Raw genomic sequence first — 25519 nt, 5'->3', positions numbered from 1 at the left:
TGTGTTGTATAGAACATCAGCTTTCAGGCTGTGCCTAGCCCTGAATTCCCTCCCACTTTGTAAAGCAGCAGTTTTCCTTGAGATGTTCCATTTGGAGTTCAAGTGCTAAGGCACAATGATTTGGTGCCTTGTCTGGGCAGATAAATCACCAGATGTAGGACATGCTCAATATATCAAAAGGAATAACCCCCCAACTGCATAGCACAGCCATAAGTCACAAACTAAAAAGTGAATTAATTGTACTAATAAAAAAATGACCACCTGTGAATTTGTCAAATTAAATCAGAAGAACATGAATGCACTGGCATATCAAATCCATACCAGAGAAACCCAGTCCCATGAGTTTAGCAAACACACCAGATCACTGAACGTCATAAGTTCTTTACATGAAATACCTAACAGGAAAAGCACCTAAAGCAGTGGTATGGTGGCACACTGACCTGTAAACCTGTCCTCTTATCAGACCACCCAGTGAAAGAATCACCAGGTCAATAAGTGATGAACTCCTAACTCAGTCCTCAGGACTTTAGTTCACATCCATCTCCCTACTTCACCTCAAAACTATCTGCCCAAATTCCTGCTGTCAGGACAATTGCCTTATCTTTGACAGTTCCCACCTGAAAAATTCTGTGCCTTGAATAAGCCTCCCTCAAGTCCCCTGGCTGGGCTTTACTTTATCTGACCACCTGCAGTGACTCTTTTCCATCAGTTCTCTGCCTTTGCTTTCCGGCTAGTCTTTTCAAATCTTGTGACCAATGTTAACCGTTTCTCAGATTACCCGTAGAGGTGTGTCTAGAAATGTGTGTGTGTGTGTGTGTGTGCGCATATATGTGTATAAATTAAGAAATATATAGTAATTAAGATTGAAATGGAATAAGAGACATAAGGATCACAATGGTCACAACACCAATTGAACCATGAGTGTTCAATGAATTAAGGGTGATGAAAATGGTTCAAGAGGCATTTGTCAGCACATCTCATGTGTCTATAACTACATGAGGTGGGTTTTAGTCAGTTTTTTAAATGCTGTGACCAAGAGACCTGACAAGGATTTTAGAAGAGGAAATGTTTTATTTGGCACTTATGGTTTCAGAGGTCTCAGTGCACAGACAGCCAACTCCATTGCTCTGGGCCTCAGGGGAAGCAGAACATCATGGTGGAAGGGTATGGAGAAGAAAAGCAGCTTAAGACATGGCACTCAGGAAGCAGAGAGAGAGTTCTGCTCACCAGGGACAAATCATAAGTGCCAAAGGCATACCCCTGTCACTTACCTCCTCCAGCCATACCCTCCCTTCCTGCCTGCAATTACTACTCACTTGATCCATATCAATGGATTAAGCCACTGATTCGGTTATGTCTCTCATAACCTAATCATTTCACCCCCAAACATTCTTCCATTGTCTCACACATAAACTTTTGGGTCACCCTCATATTCAAACCATAATAAGGTGGTTTTCTCTGTGGAACTGTGACCTGAAGTAACCTGTAGGTAGTTACCAAGGAAGGATGGGAAGGACACTAGGACACTCTGAGAGCTGGGTATGAACTCAGCAGCCTTGATTGATGTAGTTGTAGACTCCACCCAGGAGGAGTTTTGCTGGATCCTTCCCAGAAGAAATTCTAGAGACTTAATGTGGGATACCTTTAGCAAGTTGGCTTCTCTAGCAAAAAAAGTGGGACCATAAGTTGTCATCTTTACTAAGAACAGGATAAGAAAGCCACGGAATGAAGATTGCTACCAAAACAAGGGGGTTAATTTCTAGTTTTTTCTTTTTCTTTTTTTTTAAGATGATTTATTATTTTATTGCATACTTTATAGAAAATGAAAGCCCAAATACACATTCCCCCCAACATCAGGGAAAGAGCTTACATCTTTCTTGTCTTCTAAAGCACACCATATTGTTTGTTTCTATATAGACCCCTACATACTTCTCTTTCCTCACATATTTATATCCCAACTACAAAAATGGAACTGCAAAGGGTTTTTACAGAGATACATGAGATCTGTTTGCCCTTGTTATTATACAGACACTTGAGGTGACTCAAGAACCACAAGAGTAATGAGGAGGAAAAATACCTAATGAAGGAATGGAATGTCTGTTAGCTGTAACAAATAGCTGTTATTTTCTGTCCAACTGGCACCTCCCTATCTGAATCAGTCTGCAGGGACATGGGCTTATGAATCAGGGAGATCGACATAGGCTTGTTGACTGCTTCTACTAATTTCCAGAAGACACACATCTTCTACATCCTTTCTTAAGTAACTGAAGACAAACTAGAGGAGAATCCAGTATATAGATTCTGCTCACTCTGAGGTATTAAATGCATCAGGAAAATATTATTTATGTCCAAGTAGCATGCAATAAAAATATTTTTAAACCAACATGGTCACATGGTAAGATTTTTAGAAATCAGAATATTTATTCATAGAGTTTTTAAAGAAAAGTCAAAGCTAGTTATATTCCATGGTAATGATTTAAGTGTAAGTGATGCAGTTTTCACATTTGTTTCCTTCAGAGAAAAGACAGATCGGTTGTTCCTGAACAAGTCAGTGCAGCTCGAGACATTGTTTCTGGCATGCTTTATTTCCAGTTCAGACATCTCAATTAGGTTCTTTCTAAACACCGCCACTCTCTGCCACTTGAAATTTATAAGTTCTTCTTTTGCAGATTCAGAAAGCTGTTCAAATTTCTGGCAGCATTCCTGCTGGTGTGCCTCAACCGACTTGACATCTTTGCTTTTTTAACCGGGCCTTATCAGGAGCTTTGAGTTCTCATAGTCAGAGGGCTCTGGTGCATCTGTATATGAGATACTCTGCAGCCTCTATGTTGAGCATGTAGTATCAGAGAAGCTCTCTCCACTTTAAGTCTTCATCTGATGAGACCTGACCCCCTACTTTGCTAAGTTTTTCAAATAGTTCAGCACCCTTCAATAGGTATTTTTTTATTTCAGTGGGTTCACCTAAAGCCAGCCTCTGCAAGCAGGCTGAAGTGCGAATACAGTCCTCAGCAACATTTTTATGAGATGTGGTCATTCTTTCAGCTTGAGCAGCAGGACCTTGGGGGTCAAGGAATAATTAATAAGGAAGTTCTTCTCTTGCTCAAAGAAGTCACCCACCCACTTAACTCCAGAAAAAAAAAAAAAAAGAACTTGATCAGCACTTTTCACCACTCTTTGAAAGAAGCCACCAAACATTTCTGTGGTATTTTTCCACCTAATACTTAGATCCTGATATATTCCAGGAAAACATGAAAGTTGTCATCTTCACTTAGAATAGGATGAGAAGAAAACCGCGGAAGAAATACCTCGTGAGAGGATGCAGTCTTCTTAAAGACTGTAAGATACTATTCAGCTTCTAGTTCTTGCTTCATCTTTGCAAATTCTTCTTAGGTCATAGACCCTTCACCCTCTTCTCAGTTTCTGCATCTTTTCTTGAGGACCGCCAAAATCTGGTTTTGTAGGAGCAGCAGCAATAATGAGTCCAGCATAGTCTATGCTTTCAATAGGATCATCATGTAGCCACAGGAAGTCTTCATGTCTTGTAACAGAAAACTGGGCTCTGAAAAGTGGGCAGAGTAGTCTTGGTGTGCACGGTATACTTGACCTTCTCTATTCTCACTGAGTGCATCAGGTAGGTCAATCTGAAGTGAGGTATCAAAATTCAGGTTCACAGACACAGACCTCAGCCTTGCTCGGCACCATGCAGAGACCACTGACTCTAGGACTATAATATGGACTGGAGCCACTGACACTCTTCCAGGGAGGTGTGCTTCGACAGAGAGATCTTGGCCATCCACGGAGCAATTAATGGCTCCTAAGTTCTCGGTTTTGTAACAATAATAATGTAGAGAGAGCCTGTGAAATTAAAGAGCATCATGATGTTGGAGAAATCTTTAGCCAGATTTTTAAATACTAATATGAGCAAGAAAATTCTTTGTGGAGCACAACCCCTATGAATATATTGTGTCTGAACTACTCTTAATGTGAACTCTTTCCTTAATAGGCATACTTTTGTGGATGTAAATCAGACACAAACCATATGAGACTCGGGGTAGGGGAAAAAACTACATAATTGTAAGCAATGTGGGAAGTTCTTCACTGATCACTAATCCTTTCAAAGACATGGAAGGACTCAGTGGTTGGGGGGAGTAGCTCTGTGATTGCAAGGAATGTGGGAAATCATTTCTCCTAAAGCTACAGAAGACTTGAATTTTTCATATTAGAGATGGCATGAAAGGATTCACACTGGAGAGAAACCCTGTGAATGCAAGCACTGTGGAAAGAATTCACTTCTAAAAGGTCTGAAAAACACACAATAGTTCATACTGCAGATGGACCATATAAATGTAAATTTGGTGGGAAAGCATTTAAGATTCCCTGTTCAGTTCTGAGGCATGAAGAGACTCACAATGGGGAAAAAACCCTACGAATGTAAGAAAGGTGCCAATGATTCTGGTTCTGCTTGAGTCCATGAAAGGACTGGCACTAGAGAGAAACTCTATGAATGTAGGAAACGTGGAAATCCTTTAGTGATTCTAGTTCTTTTGGGGTTCACGAAAGGATTCACCGAGGATAGAAACTGTATAACTATATGCAATGTGGGAAAGCTATGTGTGGTTCTGGGTCTGAGTCCATGACAAAACTCACATTGGTCAAAAACCCTACAAATATTAATAATGAGGGGAAAGCCTTTGTTCATGTTCACTCTTTTCAAGTACACAAAAGGATGCACATAAGAGAGAAACTATGAATTCTAGGAATGTGGGGAAAACTTCATTTCTTTTGCAAACATTGGATGACACATGACTGTTCTTAATGGAGATGAACCTTATACATGGAAGTTTTGTGGGAAAGACTTTAACTTTCCCAGCTCAGTTCTCAGGCCCAAAAGGCCTCACTGAAGAAAATTACTATGAATGTAAGTAGTGTGGTAAAAGCGTGAGTAGATTTACTTAGTTTTAAGTATCAGAAATAACAGTTCATCTTGGAGACAAACCAAATTAATTGAACAAATTTGGAAAGCCTGAAAATTCTTAATTTCTTTCCAACTCATGGAATAACTCATACTGCAGAGAAATTCTATTTAAGTTGCATGAGAATCCTTTAATTTCTCTTGTAACTTCTGAAACAAAGAAACAAATGCATAAAATGCAGATGCTCCATACTTATGAAAATATGGGAAAACATTCTGTCTTCTCAGTTCAAATAAAACCCATTAAAAACTCACACTGGTGAGGAAAGTCTATGAATACATGCAGTGTGTCAAAGCTGCTGGTAGCCTATACCCTTTCCAGCAGGATGTAAGCTTACATAGAGGATTGAAATACAACTAATTATTATAATGTGGAAAGATTTTCCAATTTACTAAGTATGTTAACTCATCTGAAAAAAATCACACTGTGGAGAAAGTTTTTAAATGAAGTGATTAGGAAAACCTGTTGAAAATGGATCTCTATGTATTTTTCTAGAAAATCCATAACATGAAAAAAATGCTTTGAAAGTTATAAATATATTATGTTCTACACTAGCTCAATTTTGATATATATCTATGTATATTTGATTTCACTTTTTTTACAAATAAAATTAAAGTGAGATATTTTTCTAAGCAGTCTTTAAGCAATAGTAATAGGTTGGGTGTTTTTCCTAGCAATTTAATACAATTATCCTTCCATTTAATATATGTAGGTGGGTAAATTTAAGTGTTTTTCTAATATGGTGGTAGGTTTAATTTGTACATAGTTTAATTGTCTTGTGATTAAAGAGATATTCTAAAATAACTTTTTGTCAGTTGTGATTTTCCTACCAGCCTATGTGGCAGGCAATGGATATTTCATTTTTTTCCTTATGAAAAAAAACAAAAACTGTTTTGTAAAAAAATAAATAGGGCAGAAAAATTTTCTTGCATTTTCTATCCAATAAATTGCTGTATTCAGTTTCTAACTATGTTTATCAATTAGCCTTGTGTTGTTATTTTCATAACTACTTTCAAAACTGTGTAAACTCAATTAAAATATGTAAAGTCCAAAAAAACGTGCTGAGGACTGGGGTTGTGATTAGTGGTAGGAGGCTTGCCTAGCACGTGTGAGGCACTGGGTTTGATCCTCAGCACCATATAAAAATAAACAAATAAAATAGGGGCATGTGTCCATTTACAACTTTTAAAAAAAAAGTGCTGATAAAATATTCTGTAGCTGGTGAATTTACTGGTATTCAATAAATTCTGACATTGTGAAAGGACACAAATGTCTCTGGACTACATTAATGACATAACTTACTCAGAACACCATTGTTATATACCCTCATTTCCCACACATGACATTGCTTTCCTCTTGAATTTTATCAATGCTCCATTTAATTTCTATAAACTCCCATTCTTCCCTCAAATTTTCTGTGATGTGAGAGCATTCTTACGCTTTTATACATCCTAGGCTTTTTTTCTCCTGCTCTCTTACCCCGAGTTCTCTCCTTCCTGCATATGTATCTAGGCCCAGGAGATGCTATGGTGGGATAGCCAAAAGGTGAGAAGCAGATGGACTGTAGGAAGGGCCAACTGGAGTGATCCAGGCAGGAAGCAGCCCAGGACATATTAATTAACAACTTTTACAACTCCTTATAAGGAGGGACAATTCCTGGGACAGGTTACCTTAGCAACCGATTGGAGCAGGAGCAGTTTATCTTGATAAGAGTGAAGGAAGGCCTCTGAAGGCATTAACATTTCAGTTCCTCAGGGGCAGTCTTTCTGAACCCAAATTGGTCTTCTCTCAATTGATCAGATTGTCTATTTATACTAACTGCCTGTCTTTAATTCTGGCTTCACCACGGCTAATAAGTTGCCCTAAAGAGAGGCTGGGAGGGGGGAATTAACCCTTTCCCAGGCATTGGTTCTTCATCATAATGTTCTTATAATTTCATTTTATATTCAGGTTTGGTTCCTCCATAACATTATAAAAGGTTGAGTATCTGCTCTCTGTTGTTTAAGTTTCCTGTCTTTCTTACACGTTGAATTCTTAACTCATACAGCTTTGAAAAATATTCATGTCTGTCCTAAAATTGGACAAAACCCACCTATTCTTCCCCCACTTATGACTTTATTGTTTACTGGTCCATCATTTAATCACAGTAATATCTTGGTTCATTCTAGTTTGATAAAAAGCCATAACTGTCTAAAAATTGCACCAAATCAACTTATTCTTCCCCTGATTATGACTCCCTTTAGAACTGGAGAGTTTTCAATTCAGGTATGCACTGTTTTTCCAAATACCCTCCCTACCTTTTATATCTCTTCCTGCCTTAGAGTATCCTCTGCCCTAGGGTACCCAGCTCATTGAGCACAACCTCCCCTGATGAGCACAGCATTGTGATATAATAGCCTCACTCTTCCCTCCACCTCTCAGAATTGGTCAGGCCTGCAGTCACTGTTGTCCTCCAGACTACTACCACCTTAGGGACAGTCTTGCCTGCCTCCCACTTGGCCTTATTTACTTTGGGCGGAGGCTCCCTTATTCATGGGGCCTGCTTGGGTCCAGAGACCCTTGACGTGAGTTCTCTGGCTGCATGTACTCTGGGTACTCCTCTGCCTTGTCTGCTGCTCCCATGGCCCCCCAAAATGGCGCTTCACATCTTCTGAGGTTGTGATTCCCAAGAAGGTACCCCAGAGGAGGGGTGAAATTAAAATGCCAAACCAGCTTGCCTACAGCATTTGCTTCCGGGGCCAAAGACATGTGATCCACATGAAGCTCAAGAAGAAGTTGGTGCCCAGACATTTTCATGTTGTTACTAATAATGACCAAGGGGCCAAGCAGGAGGACTACCCATATGTCCCTCAAGATTGTTACTACTACAGCGACCTGGAAGGGGTTTCTGGGTCTGTGGCCACCCTGGACACCTGCTATGGAGGGCTGTGTGGCATGCTGCAGGTGGATGACTTCACTTATGAAATCAAACCATTGGAGGCTTCTTCCAAATTTGAGTATGTGGTTTCTCTGCTTGTGTCAGAAGACAGAGCAGAAGAAGCTGAAAGGTGTGACACTGAATGGCAAAAGACAGATCAAGCATTTGAAGGGGTAAACTTAGCTGAAAGTCCTAGAGCAGGCCCGGCATATTTGTGGTACACCCATATGAAAAACTTGAGACTTCATTACACTGTTTGTAACTCATTAGCTCAGCAAGCCAGAAACATTAGCCTTACCATAGAGAATGTAGTAATTAAAAACAGCATCTTAGATACCATTTTCAAACCAACCAATTTAAATGTCTTCATACATGTTTTGTGTATATGGGATGGGTGAGATTGGGTTGACTTAGATAACAGGTACCATGCTGAACGTGTGTAACTGATTTCGATTTGTGGAAATTGCATGGATGGTATGATGAAATTCCACATTCGACTTTAGCTTTCTATAGGACACAGAATTGCAAGTCAAGATTATTATGCCAGCTATCAAGGAATATGCAGCCTCAACTGGGGAGTACTGTATGTGTATGCAGTAAAGTATCATATTTTTGGCCACCACTATTACAGCTCACGCCGTTGATCATAATATAGGCACACTCCATGATGGTCCTGGTTGTGTTTGTTTTCGAAGAAATAATTGTGCCATGGCTCCTGGGCCTGGCCTTCTAGATATGTTCAGCAATTGCTCTTATGAATATAGACATGTTCATGTTCATGGATGGGATTCTTGCTTGAGTGAAAATGTTCCATACCAAAATTATCCTTATTATTCATTTCATTGTGGAGACAAGAACATAACTATAGGTGAGGAATGTGACTGTGGCTCCTTAAAAGAATGTTCCCATGATGAGTGTTGTACTAACTTCTGTGCCCCCACTCTTGGCAGTGTGTGTGATTGAGGACGTTGCTATAAAAACTGTAAATATTCTCCGAAGGAGACACACTTGGTATTTGTGACCTTCCAGAGTACTGTGATGGAAAAATGAAGATTTGACCAAATGACTTCTACATCCAGGATGGAACCCCGTGTTCACCACTGGCTGTTTGTGTGAGAGGAAACTGCAGTGACCGTGATATGCAGTGTCAAGCCCTTTTTGGATACCCAAGTAAAAGATGGTTCACTAGCAGGCTATGAAAAATTGAATGTAATGGGTGACTGATTTGGAAACTGTGGGATTAGGTTGCAACGAGGGGGAAGTAAACTATGAAATGTGAAATAGACGATGTTTTATGTGGAATATTGCACTATGGTAAAATTAAATGTATTCCTGAGGGAGGCAAACATACCACATTTCATCAAATATTAGTTCACAATATCAAACCTGAAAGATACTTTGGATATGATGCACACTATGGCACAAAAATACCAGAAATGTGGCTTGTAGTGGATGGTGCAATCTGTTTGAACCAGGATTGTACTTTTCATTAAGACATGGGTTTTGATTGTGATGTGAACACATGCAGATTCAAAGGTGTGTATAATAACAAAAAATACTGTCACTATATGCAGGGTTGCCAACCACCAAATTGTGAACAGAAAGGAACAGGTGGTAGTATAGATAGTGGCTTTCCACCTCAAAGACAACCACATATGCAAGTCAGAATAATTGTAACTATAAACCAGCCAGTAGTCTTAGTGATTTTTCATTCATTTTTTTCCTGCTTTCAATTACTGCTGGTGCAATTATAAAACCAAAGAGCAGTATAATAAGGAAATTATGTCCAGGAGGACTTGAGAGTACTAAAGTTGAAGAAATACTAGAGAACAAAGATGAAGAAATTATAGAGACAAAAGATGAAGAAATACCAGAGCAAAAAAAAAAAAAAAGAGGAAATAGATGAAGAAATCAAATGAAGAAAATCACACTGGCACTTGTTGGAAAAAATGCTCAATAATTACTCTGACAATTACACATCTTTTAGTCATTCTGAAGTTGTCATCTGGAAGTTGTCACCTTAAAATAAAACCACTGGGGTATTAAAAAATGGGTCTCTGTGTTCACATTCATTTAACATTTCATATCTGGTGGTGTGTGTGTTTGTGTGTGTGTGTGTGTGTGTGTGTGTGTGTGTGTGTTGCTGGGCATAGATTCCAGGGCCTCTCACATGCCAGGTAAGTGCTCTATTACTGAGTTTATACCCTACATCCCTGGTCATATTCTGAATATTGGTAGAGGTGAAACAGAAACTCTCAGACTCACTTGCAAAAGGAGATATGTTTGTAAAATGTGGGTTCTAAGTCTTCTAGATGCCTCTGTAGTAAATCTTAGTTGCATCACTGTGCCTGGTTGTAACATTGTCACAGTCTGTTTCCAAATGGTAAGCATCGGGTTTTTGTTGTCCTTATTCTTTGTTCTTTTTACTGATAGTATAAAACTAATAAACATAAAAATTGACATCTGTCAGTGATACACAAGGAGGACGAAAACTTTTATGTTACAGGCATCTTGATTTCAGGTTTTGATACCTGCTGACCAAGAGTTTATAGAAAAAGCACTAATCTTTCAGAATTTTGAGGACTAAATTTATCATGGAGACATGAAATGTACTTCTCCATATAAGCAATCAAAATGGAATGATGGCACCTAAGGAAAGCCTGGAACGTTTTAGGACTGAGTACATGCGAGTGGCCATCAGTCTCATTATCTTCAGATTTATTCTCTTGTGCTAAACCTGTGATATTCTATGCACAAAGTCTTTGACACTTTGTTGATTAACAATCACATGAAAAATCATGAGCAATAATAGAGCACTTCTTAATGCTTCTAATGATTGAAGTCAAAGTCATACAAAATCCCAGGAATTGCAAAAACTCAGCCCGGCTACAAATTGTAGCATGCAACTAACCATAGGGCAGGAAGAACCACGTCAGAAACAGTGTGCTTGTTCAGAATCTGGTGGCCTTTTCAAGGGTCTCATTTAAAGGGTTTGGAGTCTGGTGGTCTTTTAAAAGGTCTCATTTCAAATTCTTCCTCTTCACAGGGAGTCTGGATTAGGGTAAGTACCAGAGGGGAGAAGAAGGATACAGAAGGAGAGAATCAGTGGAGTTGCCAGGGTGACATTATAGTTTGTCCATCTTTCCAGAGTTCTGTGGGCCAGCAGTTCTTGCCCAGGTGGCTTATGTGATAGAGCAAGTTGCATGCTCCTCTAAGATGGGTCTGAGTTCCTGTTTATTGAGCCCTTCTCAAATATCAGTAGCTGCATTTTCACCTAATACCAGCACCTACTGAAAGCAAGTCTGTGTGACCATTTGCAAAGTAGGGATGTTTCTTCTTGATCCAAAGGCAATAAATGAAACTACAGCCTGTCATTCTCTATAGAAGGGCAGTCATGCAGGCTCTGTTTGAGCAGCCTGTTTGCCAAAGCATGATAACCGTGGGCTCAGAAGCCTTCATCTCCCCCTTACCTCTTTCCTCATTTCGCTTGGTATCCTTATGTATGTGGTTTGTGTTTATTCAGGCCTCTTTGTTTCCCTTGAGCCATTACTATGCTCTGTGGTATGGTAAGTTTGAACCAGTGTGGTTTACTTGATGTTTATCATGCAGTCTTCAAAATAGTGACCAAGCTGTTGTACCTAGAGGCAGCTGTGATCTGTCATGTCTCTGAAGTTTCTGAGTAGTATTTGATAATTCAGATTTGGGGCCATAAATTAAAAGGCAGCAGTGTCATTGTTAAGGTGATATATGAAAAGCAGTATCTAATTGGTGCCAGATATTTGAGATAGACTCATCATACCATTGTCAACACATTTGCATTTACTTAGTCAACACAAGGAAAGAAAACTTTAAAAGAAACCTTTACAGGATTCTCCTCCCCCCATTTCTAGAACTCTGTCATATACAGTGGGAGTTAATGTTCTGAGTCCAATGGTAATACTAATAATGCATAATAGGGATATGGAAAGGAGCCAAAAAGTAGACCAGGATCAGGATAGAAGGCCTATGTAAATAGTGAGGTTATAAGAAAAAGAAACAAAGTAGATAGAAGGGAACAGGTCTTTGGAAGGGATAGAATAGGAAACCTGTTGAATGAGACCTCCAAAGACCTGTTATATATTTTACAAAATATATGTAAAAATCAACTTAAAGGAGGACAGACTTATTTTTGGTTCAGAGGACTTTTAGGGACTATTTTCAAAGTTTATACTTCAATAAATTGGAAAACCCAGAAGAAACAGATACATTTCTAGACGCATAGAACCTGCCAAAATTAAATCAAGAAGACACAGAAAACCTCAGCAGACCAATAACCAGCAATGAGATAGAAAAAGTAGTCAAAAGCCTTCCAACAAAGAAAAGCCCAGGACCCAATGGATTCTCACATAAATTCTACCAGACCTTCAGAGAACAACTCATGTCAGTGTTCCTCAAAATGTTCCACAAAATAGGCAGGAAACACTTCCCAACTCATTCTATGAAGCATTATAATGCTTTTCCAAAACCAGATAAGGACACTTCAAGGAAATAAAACCATAGACCAATATGCTTGATAAACACAGATGCAAAATTTTTAAATATTAGTAAATCATATTGAAACTCACATTTAAAAGACTGTACATCATGATCAAAGTTTTCATTCAAAGGTTGTTCAACATATAGAAATCAACAAATGTAATTTACCACATAAAAGAACTAAGGACAAAAATCACAGAGTCACCTCAATAGATGCAGAGAAAGCCTTCAATAAAATACCCATTTACAATAAAAATTAAAGAAAATAGGGCTATACCACAAACCCAAAGCCAACATAGTAGTGAATAGGGAAAAGCTGAAAGAATTTTCATTAAAATCCTGAACAAGACAAGGACTCAACTCTCACCAGTCCTATCCAATATATACTAGAAATTATAGCCAGAACAATTTGGTAAGAGAAGAAAATAAAAGGGCTAAAAATAGGAAAGCAAGAAGTCAAATTATCACTGTTTGCAGATGATAAGATCCTATACTTAGAAGATCCAAAAAACTCCACCAGAAGACTTCTAGAACCAATAAACAAATTCAGCAAGGTAGCAGTTTACAGAATCAACTTACAAAATTCAATACATTTCCTATACACCAAGAATAAATCTACTGAAAAAGAAATCACAATGACAATCTCATTCACGATAGCCTCAAAAATATATCTGGGAATAAATCTAACCAAAGTGAAAGATCTCTACAATTAAAACTTTAGAACACTGAAGAAAGAATTTGAAGAAGACACAAGAAGATGGAAAGACCTCCCATGTTCATGTATATGCAAAATTAAAATTGTTGAAATGGCCATACTATCTATTTTAGTCAGCTTTCTCACCATTTGACCAAAATGACCTGACAGGAACAATTAGAGAAGAAAAAGTTTATTTGGGGGTTCACAGTTTCAGAGGTCTCTGTCCACAGATGGCCAACTCCATCCCTTGGGGCCTGAAATGATGCAGAATATCACGGCAGAAGTGTATGGTAGAGGAGAACACCTGGGGACAAGGTATCAGTAAGTGGGAGGAACAGAGAGGGGAGACTAAGCTCAGCTAACAAAATATATACCCCAAAGGCATGCCCCTAATAATCTACCTCCTCTAACCACAACCTACCTGCTCACAGTTACCACCCAGTTGCCATCCTAGAAAGGGACCAAAGTATTGCCTAGGTAAAGGCACTCACAGACCAATCAGTTCACCTCTAAATTTTCTTGCATTGTCTCTCACATGAACTGTTGGGGAGCACCACATATCCAAACCATAACTCTATCAAAAGCAATATATAGGTTCAATGCAATCCCCATCAAACTCCAATGACATTCTTTAGAGAACTAGAAAAATAGTCGTACAATTTGTTTGGGAGAAAAAAGAAAAGAAAAAAAAAAAAGACCTAGAATAACCAAAGTAATTCTAAGCCAAAAAGTAGTGCTTCAATTTATATTATAAGCTATAGTAACAAACTGCATGATTTTGATTATTTTGAGTTGACTTTTGTGCAGGTTGAGAGATAAGGATGTAGGTTCATTATTCTACATATGGATAACCAGTTTTTCCAGCAACATTTTAAAAAGGGTGTCTTGTCTCCAGTGTGTGTTTTCACATCTTTGTCAGGGATTAGAGCACTATATCTGAGTGGGTTTGTCTCTTGTGTCTTCTGTTCTTTTTCATTAATTTACTTGTCTATAAGGAGGCACAGGTGATGCTGATTGGAATATCTTCTGAATAGACCGGAATTACATGTCTATGCCTGGCACTGGGACTGTTCCAGAGGCTCTATTTGCAGGTGCTGGCTCGGGAATGGGAGCTGTTAAGACCTGTTCACTACTGGGTTTTACCAGTCCAGCACTTAGTTCCAAGACAAAGTCCTGTACTTTCTACCCCATTATTCACAGCAAATGGAATCTTGCTCCATTCTGTGCTGCATGATATTGACGTGCCAGTGTGCTGGTCACCAAGGTTGACGCTAAGTTTTACCTAATCTCGCAGCCACAAAGACCTGCATGGTCTTAGGTTTTGCAGCAGTACCATGCTATAGACAGCAGTGATACAGGAAGAAATGAGTGTATACCACTGGGGTGCATGTCTGTCAAGAGGAGACAGGTGAAGTCCTTCTGAGAATACTGGCCTGAGGATAGGTGTGTTGCTGAATGTAAGGAGGGAGTGTCAGAGGACCTCCAAGTCCTTGATCTCCAAGTCTGACATTAAGCTGAGTTACACAGCCATAGGCACCTGTGCAGTTGGGAGTGAGACAGCTTATGTTCCAGACCCACTCCAAACTCTAGCCTGTCTCACAGGGCACAGGTTTCCTCCTAATGCTGGAACAGTTCTAAAGGATCTCTCTGTAAGCTCTGCCTTGGGTAGAGGGGCCTTTATTTTCTGCCCTTGTGCTAGGTCTCTCTGAATTGGCTTGGCACAGAGCTCCAGGGCAAAGTCCTGTGCTACCTTTTACACCCTGCACCCTAGTAGGTGGAGTCTTGCAATCATTCTGCTTCCCAATGTTGTGGGTAGGGTGGTGGAGGCAGTCTCTAGGTCACCTGACTGACACAGTTCCAGCAGCTGAGTCCATGGTAATGGCAGGAGTCATGGGGCTCTTGTTGGCACTAGGTTGCACAACCATGAGCCTGGTGCTGGATATTAACCCTAGGATTAGAAAGAATTATTTTTCCTTTCACTAAGTGAAAGACACAAGACTTTCCATGTTGCATTGCTTAGAATTGGGGGATAAGTGATAAGTGACAGACACAACTCTTTTTTAGTGCCTTCTGCAATGTGTCTTTTACTGTTATACTAAAACCAGGCACTATGTTCTCTCATCTGACTTCCTCAGCTCTTGTGAAGATAGTTTCTTGGGTGAATATTTGTTCAAATTGGTGTATCTCTGTGTGTGTGGAGGGGGAGACGATTACTGTAAGATCTTATTCAGTCACCAAGTTGGTCCACATTTTTGCTTACTTTGTGGAATAAGCTTATGAATAATGCAGATGTGAGCATTCATAGACAAGACTACATGTAGAAGTTCTTAGAATTAAAATTTGCAGATCATTGAGTACGTATTGGTTTTACTTGATAAAAAACCTATTACTGGAGAGCAGGCTGTGCCCAGCTCTGAATTACTCTGTGTTGTATGGAACACAGATTTCAGGCTGCACCTATCCCTGAATTACTCCATTTTATAAAGCATAGTTTCCCCTGGATTACTCCACCAAGTACAAGTACTAAGGCTGAACGAGTTAACTTATAGGGTTAAACAAGATAACCACCATGTATTCCTGATGTAGGACATGCAGAACATATCAAAAGGAATAACCACCAGTGGCACAGCACAATCGTAAGACCCAAACTGATAAATTAATCATGCTAACAGAAAATGACCACCTGTGAACTTACACAATGAAACCAGAAGCACATGAATACATGGGCATATCAAACTCATATTAGCAAAAGGTCTGCCAGCTTATCAAACAGACCAAATGGCTGAATAGTGAAACCCTCTCACCTGAAATGTATAAAAGGAGAGGCAATTAAGGTAGTGGTACACACCAACTTGTCACCTTATCAGTCGACCTAATCAATGAATCATGAATGCAATAGGCGAGGGACTCCTGACAAGCCTGGGGCTTCATCTCTGCTCTACCTCCCTTCTTGACTGGCTCACATCAAAACTGCCTGCCAACCTGCCTGCTTTCAGGACCTTGGCCTTCCCTTGAACAGCTCCCCACTTGAAAAACTCTACTCCTTGAACAAGTTCCATGCCTCCCACAAGTTCCCTGGCTGTGTTGTCCCTTATGTGACTACCTTCAATGACTCTTTTGCTCCAAATCAGCATTCTGCCTTTGCTTTCGGTTCTGTCTTCAAATCACATGGTCACTGTTAACTCTTTCATAGCCACACTTTGACATATATGTCATTTTATAAATTGCGATGGGTGCTTCGTGTACTGTAGTGTTAGTAATTAAGATTGGAATGAAATAAGAGAATTTATAATTGCCATAGTCATGACACCAAATGAACCATGAGGAGTCAGAGAATTAAAATTGATGGGTATGGTTTAAAACTGCCTTTGTCAGCACATCTCAGCTGACCATAACCACTGAGGTGGCTCTGCCAGTGAAGCTGTGATGTGCCATGACCTGCAGTAACTGAGGGAACAGTGGAGAGGACACCAGAACACTCTGGAAGCCAGAAATGGGCTCAGTGGCCTTAGAGGATATAGTCATTGGACTTCAACCAGGAGGAGTGGGCTCTGGTGGACCCTTCCTAGGAGAAATGCTACAGATGTGATGTCATGTGGGAAATCTTCAGTAACTACGCCTTCCTAGGAAAAAAGTGTAAAGACAGGAACTTTGAAGATTACTACAAAAACAAGACAGATGTTTTTGTAGTAATCTTCAAAGTAAAAACTCATGTTTTACAGTAATAACAATGGAGAGCAACCTGTGAAAGCAAAGACCATTATCTCAGTGGAGAAATCTTTAGCCAGGTTCCAAATCCTAATGTAAGCAAAAGAAGTTCTAATGGAGTAAAATGATATGAATGCATTGTACCTGGAATATTCTTAATGTGTCACTCATCCCTTAATAGGAAGAATTCTGCTGATAGAAACTAGGTACAATCTGTATGAGACTCAGGAATATGTAACAATAAGACCTGTGGGAAAGCCTACAGTGATCTTTACTCCTTTCAAACACATGAAAGGACACAGACTGGAGAGAAATTCTATGATTATAGGCATGTGGCAAATCACTTTTTTCTGTTGAAAGTTATAGAAGATACATGGTATTGAATACCGGAGATGGAATTTATGAATGTAACTTTTGTGGGAAAGCCTTTAATTCTCCTAGTTCAGTTTTATGGCACGAAAGGACTCAGACTGAGGAGGGAACTCTATGAATATAAAGAATGTAGGAAAGGTCTCAGTGATTCTAGCTCACTTAGAAACAATATTTTTATTGGTGCCAGGGGTGATGGTGCATGCCTATGATCCCACCAACTCAAGAGGCTGAAGCTGGAGGATCACAAGTTGGAGGCCAGCTTTGGGAATTTAGCAAGACCATGTTTCAAAATAAGAAATCATAAAAGCTAGGAAATGTAACTCAGCGGTAAAGCACCCCTGCATTCAAACTTCGGTACTACATGTACACACACACACAAAAATATTTTCACATACACATACGTATTCATATGTGTATGGGAATCTGTAATTGTACATAATAATAATTATATATTAAATAATTATAATATATATAATATTAATTTTCATTGTGATGTATTCCTACCTCTGCATAGCATAATTTGGTCAATTTCATTTCCTTGTGCCTCCCCTTTCCCTCCCATCTTCCCTCTCCTAAATCCCCATTCTCTGTGCTACTTGTCTCCCTTCTATTTTTTTTTAGATTCTTCCATCCACCTCCAATCCATTTTTATTCCCTCTACTTCTATATATGCAATAATACTTACAACCCTTGATTTTCAGAGTCTGACTTACTTCACTTAGCATGATGTTCTCCAGTTCCATTCACTTTCCTGCAAATGACTGCATACAGACTCCTCTATCAACTTTTTCATACAGAGAAAAGTGAAAATGGGCAGATATCCTATAAATATTAAAATATGAAAGTCTTCTGTCATTTCAGTACAAATCAAAGCCATAAAAGCAATCACTGTAGTGAGAGCCTTCAAGAATATTCACAGTTTCTCAATACTTCTGGTGGCTACATCCTGAAAAAAATGTATGATTACACAGATGATTGAAACATTATTAATTTTTAAAATACAGGAACACTTTTCATTTTTACCAATATTTTAAGCCCTATCACACAAGAGAGAAATTTTATCAATGTGAGTAATAAAAAAACTATTAAAAACCAATTCATGTGTAATTCCCTAAAAAATTTACAATATGAAAAAATGTGGTAAAAGTTATAAATATATCATGTTCTACATTGGCTCATTTTTTTTAAGAGAGAGAGAGAGAGAACTTTTTAATATTTATTTTTTAGTTTTTGGCGGACACAACATCTTTATGTGGTGCTGAGGATTGAACCCAGCGCCCCACACTTGCCAGGGGAGCTTGCTACTGCTTGAGCCACGTCCCCAGCCCCATTGACTCATTTTTTTTTTTTAATTTTTTATTGTTGGCTGTTCAAAACATTACATAGTACTTGATATATCATATTTCACAATTTGATTCAAGTGGGTTATGAGCTCCCATTTTTACCCCATATACAGATTGCAGAATCACATCAGTTACACATCCATTGATTTACATATTGCCATACTAGTGTCTGTTGTATTCTGCTGCCTTTCCTATCCTCTACTATCCCCCCTCCCCTCCCCTCCCCTCCCCTCTTCTCTCTCTGCCCCCTCTACTGACATTCGTTTGTCCCCCTTGTATTATTTTTCCCCTTCCCCTCCCTTCCTCTTGTATGTACTTTTGTATAACTCTGAGGGTCTCCTTCCATTTCCATGCATTTTCCCTTCTCTCTCCCTTTCCCTCCCACCTCTCATCCCTGTTTAATGTTAATCTTCTTCTCATGCTCTTCGACCCTACTCTGTTCTTAGTTACTCTCCTTATATCAAAGAAGACATTTGGCATTTGTTTTTTAGGGATTGGCTAGCTTCACTTAGCATAATCTGCTCTAATGCCATCCATTTCCCTGTAAATTCTATGATTTTGTCATTTTTTAATGCAGAGTAATACTCCATTGTGTATAAATGCCACATTTTTTTTATCCATTCATCCATTGAAGGGCATCTAGGTTGGTTCCACAGTCTAGCTATTGTGAATTGTGCTGCTATGAACATCGATGTAGCAGTGTCCCTGTAGCATGCTCTTTTTAGGTCTTTAGGGAATAGACCGAGAAGGGGAATAGCTGGGTCAAATGGTGGCTCCATTCCCAGCTTTCCAAGAAATCTCCATACTGCTTTCCAAATTGGCTGCACCAATTTGCAGTCCCACCAGCAATGTACAAGTGTACCCTTTTCCCCACATCCTTGCCAGCACTTGTTGTTGTTTGACTTCATAATGGCTGCCAATCTAACTGGAGTGAGATGGTATCTTAGGGTGGTTTTGATTTGCATTTCTCTGACAGCTAGAGATGGTGAGCATTTTTTCATGTACTTGTTGATTGATTGTATGTCCTCCTCTGAGAAGTGTCTGTTCAGGTCCTTGGCCCATTTGTTGATTGGGTTGTTTGTTCTCTTATTGTCTAATTTTTTGAGTTCTTTGGGGCCTGAGATAAGGCTAATCTATCGTACCCTAATAGATTCATATTAAAAATGAGTCAATGGAACTCAAAAAATTAGACCCATTGACTCATTTTTAATATGAATCTATTAGGGTATGATAGATTAGCCTTATCTCAGGCCCCACCCCACCTCAATTAGCAGAACTGATGTGAAGTTAAGGACCTCCCCTTCGTCCTGCCCTCTTGCTGTTATCAGAGGAGCTAGAGTCCCCAAAGTGAAAATAACAAGATCTTATTTTTTAAAAAGATTGCCTGACCACTGTTGAGGAGCATACTCAGAGATCCAAACTGGATCTAGAGTAACTTAATAAGGGAGAACCCCCCTTCAAGATTTGATACCTATTGCTTGCATCTCATACATCTAATGAAATCTAGGGAAACAGGTTTGGACACATGCATAATAAGCACTCTGGGCAAGGCAGAGGAATCTGTCAATCACCCTGTCACCTCTAGTTCAGCATAAACCACTCCTAGCAAACAGCCCACCAAAGACAAACAAAGAATTCAGAAGCATATATAAGCCCAGTCCCCAGTTCTCTGTTCCTATTGTGGCTATTGCAGACTATCTCCTGCCAATAAACTCTTTTAATTGCTTTCTTTGTCTTGGTGAATTCATCTCATTCCCTGATACACCCCCCCCCCCACACACACACACACTGGCCTTCATAAAAGGGTCCTAGGACATCTATATGTACATTTGATTTCTTCTTTTTTTGCAAATAAGATTAAGTATTCTTTAAGCAATAGTAGGTGGATTTAATAGTAGAGGAGGTGTTTTGTGATTTTTTTTTAAAGTGAGTTAGTACGATTTTTCTCTTTGTATTTTGATATATATAGGTTGGGTGAATCAAAGTGTGCTTCCAATATGGTGTTAGGTTTAATTTTTTTACATAGTTTGTTTTGTGATTAATGGGCTATTCTAAAATCACTTATTGTTAGTTGTTATGATTTTCTTACTAGCCTATGACAAGTATGGATATCCTATTCTTTTCTTAGAAAAAAAATATGTTTATTAAGAAAAGGGGGGGACAGAAAGAGGTTTATTTCATTTTCCTTGCTAATAAACTGTAACCTTCGATTTCTAATCATGTAACGTTTTTCATGCAGTCTTAATGTCAATTACTATTTTCTTTCTTTACTGTTAAAGAATAAAGAATAAACTCAAATAAATCATAATTGAATAAACTCAATTAAAATACATAAAATCACTTCTCAAAAAATGCTGATGAATGTTATATAGCTGGTGAGTTTATTGTTATTCAATAAATTCTGACATTGTGGAAGTGAAGCAGGAGCTAGATTACCTATAAGAAGATGGAAATAGGGACCTCAGAGAATGGGGGTCCCACTACCCCAGACTAAAGCCCTAGGCTAACGCTAGTTTTGTTGTGTTGTGTTTGTTTTTAGCTGCCTGAGTGGAAATCTCCACTCACACTTGGGTAACCATACATTCCTGGGAGGTAAGGCTACAATGGTAATGATATCTTCTTGACTACCCTAACATTAGTCAACCTCAAAGAGTTGTTTTTAACTCAAGCAGTTCCTTTGTTCTAAGGAACAAGTACAGGACAAACTCAGGTAAACAAAGACATCAAACCATCCCATTACAGGAATAAGAAATTTAAATTGTATACTTTCAATTGAGTCAAAAAGAGAACAAATAAGAGAAGAGTTTCCAATGAAAGGTTAGTTCCTCTTTAACGGAGTATAAGAACCCCTAGACAACAGACAATGGTTGGCACCTCTTTCTTGGGTCTCCTCCATGTTTGGGAGCTCTGCTTTCTTTCTGTTGCTCTAATAAATCCTGTTACTTATCTCTCCCCCCATCCCTCCCTCCCTCTTGGGTCTGTGGATTTCAATCTTCAAATTCACCAGACAATGCTTGCTTTGGCAGCACATATACTAAAATGGGAACAATTTAGAGAAGATTAGCATGGCCCCTGCACAAGGATGGCATGCAAATTCATGAAGCATTCCATATTTCTGAAGTGGATCCTTATCTCTCACCTTGCATAAAAATCATCTTTAAGTGGATCAAAGACCTAGGAGGCCCAAAGAGGATCAAAGAAAATGGAGGCCCAACATTCCAACGCATTAGCACAGGAACTGACTTCCTTTGTTTTTTTGTTTTGTTTTGATATTTTTTAGTTGTAGATGGGCAGAATACTTTTATTTACTTTTATGTGGTGCTAAGGATTGAACTCAGTGCCTCACACCTGCAAGGCAAGTGCTCTATCACTGAGCTACAACCTTAGCCCAGAACTGACTTCCTTAACAGGACTACTAAAGCACAATAAATAAAATTTAAAAAAAATCAATAAATGGGATGGCATCGAACTATAAAGCTCCTTCACAGCAAAAAAAATAATCAGGAGCATGGAGAGAGAGCTTACAGAATGAGAGAAAATCCTTGCCACCTTCACCTCAGATATGGCATTAATTTCCAGTTTGTACAAAGAACTCAAAAAGCTTAACACCAAAACAAACAAACAAAAAACACAACAAAAACCTCTCATACACACACACACAAACAAACATATACACACACACATACACCCCCCCCACAAACACCCTAATCAATAAATAGGCAAAGAATCTGAACAGATTCTTCTCAAAAGAAGAAAGAGACATGATCAACAAATATATGAAAAAAATGTTCAACATCTCTAGCAAATACAGAAACACAAATTAAAACTGTACTGAGATTCCATCTCACTCCAGTCAGAATGGCAGTTATCAAGAATACAAGTAATAATAAAGGGATGGGTTTGTGGCTCAGTGATAGAGTGCTCACCTAGCATGCACAAGGCACTGGGTTCGTTCCTCAGCACCACATAAATGTAAAATATATTGTGTCCACCTAAAACTTAAGAATAAATATTAAAAAAGAATACAAGTAATAATAAATATTGGTGAGGATGTGGGGAAAAGGGAACACTCACATTGTTGGGGCTGCAAATTGGTGCAGCCACTCTAGAAAGCAGTTGGAGATTCCTCAGAAAACTTGGAATGGAACCACCATTTGACCCAGTTATTCCACTCCTCTGTCTATACCCAAAGGACTTAAAATCAGCATATTACAGGGATGCAGCCACATCAATGTTTATAGCAGCACAATTCATAATAACTAAGCTATGGAACCAACCTAGATGCCTTTCAGCAGATGGATAAAGAAAATGTGGTATACATACACAATGGACTATTACTCAGACATAAAGAAGAATGACTTTATGATGTTTATCCTTAAATTGATGGATCTGGAGACTATTATGCTACGTGAAATAAGCCAATCTAAAAAAAAAAAGTCAAATGTTTTTCTTGATAAGTGAAAACTAAACCATAATAAAGCACAAGAGGGAAAGGAGAAGTTCAGTAGATTAGACAATGGGAAAAAAAGGAGGGGAGTGGGATAGAAATAGGAAGTACAGTAGAATATATTTTACATAGTTTTCCTATGTGAACATATGAAAATACCTAAGTGAATCCCACCATCTTGCCCACCCACAATAATGAGTTCTAATTAGAATAAGATATACTCCATGCTTGTATGATTTTATCAAAGTGGATTCTACTGTCATGTATAACTAAGAAGAACCAATAAAAAATAAATAAATTCAGGAGACAAAGAACCCACCCATTAACACTTTGTGTAATCAAAGGACACACATGTGTCGGGACTATGTAAATGGCATAGTTCCCTGGGGACACTGTTGTCATACATCCTCATTTCCCACAGAGAACATCACTTTACTCTTGTATTTCATCAGTCACCTCAACTCCATTCAATTTCTACAAACTCCAATTCTCCCCCATCAAAATTTCTGTGAAGAGGAGTGTACACTTATCTTGCTACTATTTAAAGATTGTCTTTCAATCACAAATGATCCCTTGATTCTTTTCTGTTTGATAAAATCATTAATTATCCTAAAATTACACCAAACTCATTTATTCTTCCCCTATTTATTGCTTCACTATGTAACTAGACTTTTTAGCCCAGGTATATACTATCTTTCCCAAATACCTCTTCCCCCGCCCCCCAGAGGCCCTAGGGTATTCAGCTCACTGAGCACAGCCTCCCCTGATGAGCACAGCATTGTTATGTAATAGCCTGGCCTCCCCCTTCAGAGGGTTCCAAGCCTGGGCCCTCTCTCTGATCTCCACAAGACCAGCTTATTATGAAACCTGGTGTTTCAAGAATAGTCTTGCCTGCCTCCCACTTGATTGCATTCTTTTTTTATTATTTATTTATTTATTTGTCCCAGTATCCCTCATTCAAGGGGCCTGATCCTTCAGACAGGTATTCTCTGGCTGCCTGTGCTCTGGGTACTCCTCTCCCCTGTCTTCTGCTAGGAGGAAGCACCTAGTACACTAGGATGCTGCTTCACTTCCTCTGAGGGTGTGATTCCCTGGAAGGTGCCTTACAGAATGGGTAGAAGTGAGATGCCAAAACCTTCTCTCCTGCAGCATTTGCTTCTGGGGCTAAAGACATGATCTATATGAAGCTCAAAAATAACTTGCCACCCCGACATTTTCCTGTTATGACCAATGATGACTGTTACTACTACAGCTACCTGGAAAGGGCTCCTGAAGCAACAGCCACCCTGGACACCTGCTACAGAGGTCCGTGTGGCATGCTGCAGGCAGATGACTTCGCTTTTGAAATCAAACCATGGGAGGCTTCTTCCAAATTTGAGCATGTGGTTTCTCTGCTTGTGTCAGAAGATAGAAGAAGCTGAAAGGTATGATATTAAAGGGGAAAAGACAGATCAAGCATTTGAAGAAGTAAAACTTGCTAAAAATCCCAGAACAAGCACAATTCATTTGTGGCAAATATAAAACACTTCAAGCTATATCACACAGCTTCTAACTCGTTGCACATAATAACAAATATCACACATATAATATAGAATGTAGTGAGTATAAACTACAAAATGTATTCTATTTGCTACACAATTTGTGTGGATGCTTACATACATCTTCTGTGCTTATTGGATTAAAAAAGTAAGTTGAAACTAGTATGCAGATATAGAGTTCAATATCTATAACTGATTTTGTTTTGTGAAAATATAAAGGATGTTTTAGATAAGATTCTTCCTGACACTTTACTTCTTCTTAGAAGGCATGAAATCTTAGGGGCCTCACTTTGTTTTTATCATTTTGGAGTATGCAGCCCCAAACTAACAAGTATCATTAGGTTTTAATCAAGGTATCACTTATTTCTGGCTGAAATCTTTCAACACATGCTACAGATGTCATTGGATTCAGATATGACAAAATTCCTTGTTCTTATTTGAACAGGCAACTATTTCATGAATCTTGTTGTCTGTTCCTTGGTTTATGCTAAGCAACTATTCCTTTGACAAACTGCACAATTAGCTTTATTCTTGGGATCTTTGCTTGTGCCAAATATTCCATACAATAGTATTCATTTGTAGCTCCTTATTGTAGAGACAAGATCATAAATCAGAAAAAAAAAATGACTACAGCTTCTTAAAAGAATATACTAATTGTGAGGGTCATGAGACCAGTTGTGCTCTTACCCTTGGCACTGTTATGTGACACAGAAGGCTGCTGCATGGACCCAAATTTGTCTTCCCTATAGTGATTTGCAGAAACACAGTTTGTATTTGTGATCTTCCAGAATATTGTGATGGGAAAATGCACTGGTGCCCACATGCCTTTATATCTAGGAACTCGAGGTTCAGCCTTAGATATATGTGTGAAAAGAAACTATAGTGATCATGAAGTGCATGTCAAGCCTTTCTTTACTAGAGAATAAAAGATGTTAGACCAGCATTCTATCGAAATTCAATTTAATGGGAAATCGGTTTGGAAACTATGAGGCAATGTTGGACATGAGAG

At 38.9% G+C, this 25519-nt stretch overlaps 1 non-coding gene and 2 pseudogenes across 1 annotated transcript; 2 read left to right on the top strand and 1 right to left on the bottom strand.

The window, feature by feature from the left end:
* Positions 1–2424: 2424 nt before the first annotated feature.
* Positions 2425–4340, bottom strand: LOC114089595 (sorting nexin-5 pseudogene; annotated as a pseudogene).
* A 69-nt stretch (positions 4341–4409) lies between these two features.
* On the top strand, positions 4410–24393 carry LOC114089596 (disintegrin and metalloproteinase domain-containing protein 29-like; annotated as a pseudogene).
* LOC114089797 (U6 spliceosomal RNA) lies at positions 21540–21642 on the top strand. Its single transcript, XR_003582239.1, has one exon. It is a non-coding gene; the product is annotated as a U6 spliceosomal RNA (small nuclear RNA).
* Positions 24394–25519: the final 1126 nt, after the last annotated feature.

The sequence above is a fragment of the Marmota flaviventris genome, chromosome 2, assembly GCF_047511675.1.
Source record: "Marmota flaviventris isolate mMarFla1 chromosome 2, mMarFla1.hap1, whole genome shotgun sequence".
Lineage (NCBI taxonomy): Eukaryota > Metazoa > Chordata > Mammalia > Rodentia > Sciuridae > Marmota > Marmota flaviventris.
This window is presented reverse-complemented; position numbering and strand designations above follow the sequence as displayed.